Here is a 9,017-nt window from a genome sequence, read left to right on the forward strand (position 1 = left end):
GTTTGAGAGAGCAGAGTACAAAAACTGGGAGGTAGAGGAGAGGTTTTGGTGTGTGGGTGTGAGAGCAATGAGCATGAATTGTGAATGAGCAAGTGTCTGAGCTGAACACTTGCATAACAATTTAGCTGAGAGAGAAATCCGGGTTGCTAAAACTGAAAAGGATGCACTGGGTTTTTTGAAGACATCCTGTCATCTTGTTCACATTAAAAGATAAGAACTTAGAGGCATCCTTACGGTTTGCACATTAAGGTTGTTCATAAATTATTGAGTGTTGTGATTAACATCCTCTAAATGTACTCAAACATTTGAAATTTCTGATATATTTTTGTATCTAGATTCATTTTTTAGTTTTATGGATCTTCATGAGGCTAATTAGCGAAACAATTTTAGTAGATTACCTGTTCTCAGCAGCAGCCTGGGGAAATGAGAACTGATGCAGGAGAAGTGTTGACTGAAGTGTTGCTTACTTTATCATCCTGCTAATTAATAAAATAAACCATTAAAGTAGCTATTGTTGCTGTTTCCATTACTTTGCACTGTGATTTATTATTGTAAAATAAAACATAAAGGGGCAATGAGGAGGCTTTTCCTTAAAAACTGTGTATCACTTATGACCAACTAGGAGTGTGTGGCGGGAACTATATCTGCAGAGACCCTGCCCTCTGGTCGTATTTTCTTATGCGTGACATTTCTGGGCTTCTGCCTTTGAGCGCTGAGTGTTATGCCCCCCCTCTCAATAACACCGCGCATGGTGTAAGGGCTGATCAGAGCTGACCAGATGCCAAATTGTAAGCACACATCCAAGAGGAAGCCAAAAAATTGGCGGACATTGCGCCAACTAAACGGAAATATAAGGAGGCAAAACGCGGAGCGGACAAAGACCGTTCCAAAATGTCTTCAAAAGCTTTGGTGCCTTCAATTTGGTCTGGTCTGAGAGGTTGACGTCATCTTACCTCTGTTGGTGTGTATGGGAAAGAGTTCCTGGGCACTCCCTTTCAATTCATGGTTGCTGAGCCTGAAAGAAACATTTGGGTTGTTTCAATTAGGAGCCCAGGATAACCCTGTAAACATAAGACTTTAGAAATCTCCACCAGAGCCACAGAAGATTTTACTGTTTTCACAAGCAAACTGTGCCATACCCCCTGACTTAGTCTTTTTAAGTGTTTGTTAATGTTTTTGCCTAATCTGTTGTTGACCGTTAAACTTGAAAAGTGTGTTTTGATGTGATGCCAGTTTTCCATTTCAAGTGAACTCTGTGGTGTAGACTGTGGGGGGCAGCAATACTCCTCACAGCAGCACAGCTTACCTGTTACACTCCAGAACACTGCAGAAGATTGGATGATCACACAAAATGTTTAATTTTGAAGATGGACAATCAAATAGAAGATCAATCAATACATCAATTTAAAAAGAGCGGACTATGGGTTTTGGGTTAAAAGTAATCAACATAATTCAAATAGAGCTAATGACTTATAGAAAGATAGAAGACCTTCCACTCGTCAACCAGTCTATCTAGCCATCCATTTATCTATCTATCTATCTATCTATCTATCTATCTATCTATCTAACTATTTATCTGTCTATCTATCTATCATCTATCTATCTATCTATCTATCTATCTATCTATCTGTCTATCTATCTATCTAACTATTTATCTGTCTATCTATCTATCATCTATCTATCTATCTATCTATCTATCTGTCTGTCTGTCTGTCTGTCTGTCTGTCTGTCTATCAATTACTAGTTACATAATTAAAGCAAATATCCTCTGTTCAACCTCGACCAAACTACCATTGGATGAACTGAATGATATGAGCTGTATTCCCCTTAATGATATTGCATCAATTAAATAAATGGTCAGTTGTGTACTGGCACTATACATACGTTCATCTTACAGAATAATGTAAGTTCTATAAATTGCATATCAGTGTGTGTTCCAGCATGTTTCCTGCTGGGCCAATTTGAATCACTTGGACACAGAATACCAGCCAGACACTAAACTACTCACCTGAAACACATTCAGCTGGTGGCAACAACAACTCATGCATGTCAGAAGCCGCTGAAATGTCTTTATGTGTCCACTTTACCTGAAACTGTCACACAGTGCATTTTTATATAGTGAGTAATCAGTTTAAGTGCCTTCAACAGCATAGGAAATAAAACCTCTTTGCAACATTCAGTAGGCTATGTAAGTCATATCGATTTTCCATCCCCTGCTTCAGAATATAACACTGCTGCCTCTATTTTTGTTTTGTTATTCAGACTACAGTAGCTTCTATGTGGCCTCTTTATTAATTATGTTAAATATATTGTAATACTAATAATTTAGACCAGTGGTCAAATTAGATTGTCTGAGTCAGTTACGTAAAGTAGTAAAACTTGACACATTATTCATCATTTCAGCTGGCTTATTTAAGGGCATGTTTGCCACGAAGCTTTAAAAATGGCACTGCGATACAGTCCGATGATCTACAGCTTACACTTTTATTCTATTCCTGTTTTGAAGCTGGTAGAGCGTGTCCTCTTTTTTTCCTCAGCATTTATACATGAACAGAGTTTCTTCTCCTTTACAAGCTTTGCCCTTTGGCTGGTACATAAGCGCTGCTCGAGAAATGCTCACTCTTAAATCATTTAGCACGTTTTGTGGATCAATGATCCCTCAACTTTGGAGAGACGGCGCCTATAGGATTGATGTTTCCCAAAGCAGCACTCTGAGTAAATAAATCTGCATTCATTGAGCTGCCCTGCTCAATCAAACTGCTTTGGCTGCAGCACTACAAGATAGCTTGCACCCAAAGGGAGCTACTGGCAGACTCTGTAAGGCATCCTGCTGACTGCTCAAGTGCCTTTATCTGTGCATTTCCTAATGGCATAGTGCTTGCACAGACTTTTATGTTAAAAAAGAGATAATGTTCAAAGTGATATTTTGTTCCCTCATGAGTTAATTTGTGATAATTACACCACAGTATTGAAGGTGTTCAAACTTGTCTTGACTCTTCAGTCCTTCTTTTAGGTTTGTTGTGACTGAAAACTTCACAAAATTGATTGGTTTAATGGTTTTGTGAAATTGTTTTGTATTTGAATCTTTTAGCATCTTTTTGCTCTGGCATTAGTTGGTATTCTTTCAATCATGTACGGTGAATCTTGCCTGCCAGTTATTTCAAATGTGCACATGATGTAATTACCGTTAAGTGTGTTGTCTATGCCATTTGAAAAGAACAAATACAAGCATTGGCTCGTAATTATTCTGAAGATCATTGCTTTACCTGACAAGCGCTCTCAGATTAGACAACCTCTAGACATCTACTGTATATCCTCTGCTGTCATTTGACAAGTAATCAATGGGTCCTTGTGAGGACAAAAACAATCCCAGTAGAACATTATAATGTAAACATACTTTCACTTGTTTAATAGCTTGGCTTGTTCCAAGGTGCCTGCCAAAAAGGGGTGATGCCATCTGTTTTAAATTAGCACTGGCCAGGAAGAAAGCCTTTGCCAGTGTTGTTTAAATCAATCAGACAGTAGATGGAAGGGATCTCATTATGGTTATGCTGATCCTGGGAATCAATCATTATTCAGCAAATGTTCCCCCCCAAAAATGTAAGTCTTCACTTTGGCCCTGCCATACTCATCATCTGTCAGCTTTCCAACATCAGCTTAAAAACATGAATAACCAAGAATTATTCTGTTTAGGTGCAGAGGTAATGCAATGGAGGTAATAATGGAACATTAGTTCTTTGTTTATTTATCTTTCTTATCTTTAAAACTGCATCAAAATGTCTCAAAAGGAAATGACTAAAGCTGCTCCTTTGTCATTCAACTTTAAATATGTTCCTTTTATAAATCAATACATAAATATAAAAAGATATTTTCAATGAAATGCTCTCCTGTGAACCCTAGACATCAATTTACTTGCTGTACGTATAGCCTACAGTGTGTACTGACTACAAATTAAATGAGTTATATTGTGGCAAGACAAAGTTTAATGCCCATGTTGCGGTTCCAAGTACATGGCCATGTGTTGGGGTAAGTGTGTGTGTGTGGTTGTGTGTGGTTGTGTGTTTGCGTTGTACGCGTGCCCATGCATGTGAATTTTTGTGTGCCCCAATCGCTGACTGTGTTTCTAAAAGTTTGAAACCTGCTGCACAGTCCGTCCCCATACAAGAGAGGACAAAATAACAGAAACACCTCACCATTTAATGCAATCCAAAGCAAAAACAGCAAAAGTAACAGCCTCAAAAATAGTCTACAGAGTAAAATCAATGCAATGTCAACAAAAACAACTAATCTGTATGCTTTAAACAAACCGCTTTTCAGATCATCTAACAGCATGTAAAAAACCCTCTCTAAAAAGACCCTCACGTCTTTTTAACGTCAATTCTTTTTTTCTTCACACAACTTCGTCCGTCACTTTTTTGTTTGTGCAATCGACTGCAACACCTTTGAGGAGAGACTGTAAAGTCTCCATGTGTATGATTTATCACAGCTCTCTATGATGGCAGGGTATCTTAGTGTAGCCTAAGAAACAAGTGCATATAATTTTACATTTACATGTGGTCAAATGACACGTTAGACCACAAGTCACTCTCTCAAATGAACACATTTTTTGTTTCAATTATTGCAAATTTCAGCCTACGTAGCCTATGCTAAAATACACTATAGAATCAATAAGTTTTAGTGCCTCCACTGCCTCACTTGAGTGACAACTGCTGAGGTACTGTAATGCACTTGCATTTTACCAAGTCAGCAAACAGCCTCAACATTATCCCCAATCTTTCTGTCTATGGTGTTGAATTCCAAATGTTTCTGCACACTTCTTTTCAGATGGTTAAGTGTCATGATTACCTATAACAACAATAGCCTAGGGGGACAGCAATGGGCCACACACATTTTAACACCTTTGGCTTGTGTACATAAATGCGATGTTACATGTTAAATGGTGACTTTCAGAGGAGCTCGGAGACATCTCTTATTTATCTTTGGACAGAGCCTGTCTACCTGTTTCCTCCTTTTCCATTTTTTATGCAAAGATAAGCTTATTGGCTGCTGGCTGTAGCGTCTAGTAAAAAGGCCCGGATATGTGAGTGGTATCTTCTCATTTAACACTTGGCAAGCGAAGCGAAGAAGCATATGTAAAACTATTCCTTTACGAATCACACATGCGGTATTACTCCAATGGTACCTTGCTTACATGCTATTTTAAGCTATCCCTTTTATTTTGAACAACGCTTGTGCATTACTACAAAGGTAGATTAGACATGGTGTAGACATGAGAAACACCAATGCCAATGTGAAATACTGAGTCCAAAACGCATGACACAAGATTACACCATGCTCCTCCCAGCCACCAAATTACGAACACACACACACACACACACACACACACACACACACACACACACACACACACACACACACACACACACACACACACACACACACACACACCACCAACAACAACAACAACAGAGTACACAGTCATGCATGCGCTCATACACACACATACACAAGGGCTTTGGGTAAAAACTAATAAAAAAGCCTGGCAGAAGAGAAATGTTTTGAGCCTACTCTTTAAATTGATAACATTAGGAGCACATCTCAGGTCATCTGGCAGGCTGTATCACATTTTTGGGGGGCAGAGAAACTAAAAGCAGTGACACCAGATTTTGATTCCATTCTTTGAACAGCGAAAATGATCAGAGAGTTCTGAGGTTGATCAAAAGTAAACAAGCTAGAAATGTATTGTGCGGAAGTGCAATCTTATAGTCAATTCAGGAGGCTTAAAGGGAGCCAACTTAAAGGTCTAAGCCCAGGAGTGATGTGCATAGCAATTTATGTTGCAGTCTGTAAAGCAGCACCACAGACTACTGGGGGGCAATCACAAAGGATGGCATTTCAATAAATATAAAACACAAATATGCTGGACACTGACAGTAAAATAAGATAAAATGAGCATATTGAACATCAGAAAGTTTGTGGACTTATGTACCTTTTTTTTATTATTGCTAAACGAGTGGGCACAACTGAAGCCACATGTGCAAAACTCTAACTTCAGTCTGCACAGCAGCAGTTCATGTGGACCAAACTCTAGTTCTTTTTCATTGCTTGGACACAGTTTTCAAAACTCTGCACACTTAACCCATGACTTTAACCACAACGTGCACGACACTGTGGATTTACAGCACTTTGTTCAAATACTAACACATTGCTACCAAAACTGTTAACCACACATTCAAAACAGAATAGATTTCAGTCTGGTGTCTATCAAACACTGCTAATTGCAACTTTAGCTGAAAGCCTAAACAGGTGTCTGTTTTAAACTAGTTAGTGAACATACACGGTGTTTATATAGAGACAGCATTGAAAGCCATTGTTTGTATACAAACACCAAATAAGAATGAAACAATTATACACAGCACCGTTAGTGAAAAGCCGGTAAAAGAGTTAAGATACCAATGTGTCCAGGTAAGATGTCAGAGGTTACATACACAGCTATGAAAAAAAGTGACAACACTTAATCTTTCCTATAGTAAAACTGTATTCTTACTGTTTTTCAGAAAGTAAAGGAGGTGAAAGCAATGGAAACACCACATTCTTTTGTGTTTAGAGAGGATGCAGACATCCAATGTGATGAAGAAAGTTTTTTTTTCCAGTGATTCCATAAATTGCTAGAGACAAAATACTATATTGAAACAAACTGCTCATTTTCATTCCTTCTTCTTTACCTTCTGTAAAAATGTGTATATTGTAAATTCTGTATATAGTATTTTCTTTAAATAAACTATTAAGTTGTGTGAAGTCACTCAAACTGTAAAAACTATAAAGATGAGAAAGTTTGTTTGACGCTAGTGTTTTCACTCAGTGTGTTCTGACTGACAGTGTGTGTCATCTCATTAAGGATTGTTCAAAGTGTGTGAGACGCGTGTTAAGAGTTGTGCTGTTTGGAATGAGTTTTGCACATGTGGCTTCAGTTGTACCCACTGTCATTAAGCAATCGAAAAAACTGCACTAACACTACTGTTCTGACATTATACACCAGGGGTCTTTCATATTCAGAGCCTGCATCAATTTCTTGGGATTAGACTGGAGGATGTCATCTTGCGATACACTAACCGTATCAGACTGAAGCATCCTCGGGGGAAATGTAAACTTCACCGGCTAGAATACATTATCTACTCGCCTGATGATTTACTGTGACAGGTGTTCTGTGGTCAATTCTTTGCTGTACACTCTCAGAAAAATACTTCAAAAGTTCCTCTCACGCTCGATTGGCACAACAACATTTGATTGAAGTTGAAGGGTGAAAGGCCACTCCTCTCTTTTGGGGCCTTGAGATATTTTTCGACTCTGAGAGAGAGATGGAGCACTGAAGAAGACTGATTTATCAGCTGCTGTCACTATAATTAAGTTAATAGCCAAAGTAAGCAGTGAGAAGAGAATTACCACCTGACTCCGCAGTCCCCTCCATCTCTATGGAGCTTGTTTTGTTTCAGTCGCTGCGCTCTCATCAACTTCATTTTCCAGCCACAGGCAGCTGTTTTTAGTGGAAAAAGCTCTAACAAACCCAATGTATGCTACCTGCCCAGGTAGTCAACAGCTACAGTATGTAATATGCTTGCATGGCTTCAGCCCCTGAATGCAGCCAACAATGATTTGTCTGCAGTTAAGTGAATTTGACGAAGTAAATCCTTAAATCCAACAGCAAAACAAGGAACTGGAATGTGGTTTCAAGACATTTTTAATACCCAAATCATCAAAATGTTCACTCCAGTGTTCATCCATCCATCCATCCCTTTCAAAACTTCATTAACTGAAGTATTCAGGGTTGGGTTGTGGAGGCAACAGCTCCAGCAGGAGACCCCAAACTTCCCTTTCCCAAGCATTCAATATCAGTTTGTTGTTAATATATCCCAAGTTGTTTTTTCCAATTAATCTCCATTTACACCCTATCAAAGCACACTGCCTTGAAGAGGGTTCCCTCTCTGTCAGACACTTTCTGCATGTTTCTTCCATGTTTGTTTCCTAATGAGAGTTTTGCTTTCCTTGCTCTCTTTCATGATGCAATATTGTTTTTTTTTTGTCTTCATTTATAAAGTCAAACGTGCTGGGACTGTGACAACCTTTGAGGATGCGATAAAGGGCTATTGTTAAACTTTATTTAATTTGACTTGCTGCAAACTAAACTGGTGTTTAAAAAAAGAAAAAATGGACCAGATGCAACTTTGATGGTTATAATATTGGTCCTTCTATATCCTCTCTTTTTCCGTTTTGCTGTTTTGAATTTCCTAGCAAGTGACAGAGTAAACAGGTGTGAAGCTGAACACGGTTTGCCCACAACAGGTAAACAATCTTTTCAGGGTCCTCTCCAAGATGTTTTGGAAAACCACTCTTCAATATTGCATGTGAACACACATGCAATTTACACAAATAGTAGTCTTTAATTCATCTTTTCTGATACTGAGCTTATTGTGGCACTCACCTAAAACTTGAAGAAGGTGTTGTTTTATGTTTTAATTATTGTCAACAAATCCTTTGAAAAGACTCAAATAACATTGTGTTGCGCGATACTTTCCATCTCTTAAACCCTATCCATAACATCCAGTAAATACTTTAAAAAACACAAGTCTTTGTAGTTCATTTCATCATTTTAATTCAAAGAAAGTTGTTTCCTAAAAGAGCTGGGCGCTGCATTTTTTTGACAAACATTACTCACAGGAGGAAATTGTGCATTTGCTGGGGACTATTTTCAGCTTAACACACATTTGGTGTGCAGGACATTGTATTAAAGCTGTGCTAGGCACTTTATTTTAGTGTTGTTGGGCAACAATTCTATAATAATCTTTCAGCATGTTGTAATTCAAGTGAGAAAACTGGATTTTAGCACCTCCTCTTGGCTCCCTGTTCAGGCTTCAGATATCACGGGAGACTTTGGTCAATCCCAAGTCATTTCAGAGAGACAGAGCATTCCTATTGGCTGTTCTGCGCATGTCTTATCCATGCGACAGAGAGAGGAGCGC

This window comes from Etheostoma spectabile, chromosome 2, assembly GCF_008692095.1.
Source record: "Etheostoma spectabile isolate EspeVRDwgs_2016 chromosome 2, UIUC_Espe_1.0, whole genome shotgun sequence".
Classification (NCBI taxonomy): domain Eukaryota; kingdom Metazoa; phylum Chordata; class Actinopteri; order Perciformes; family Percidae; genus Etheostoma; species Etheostoma spectabile.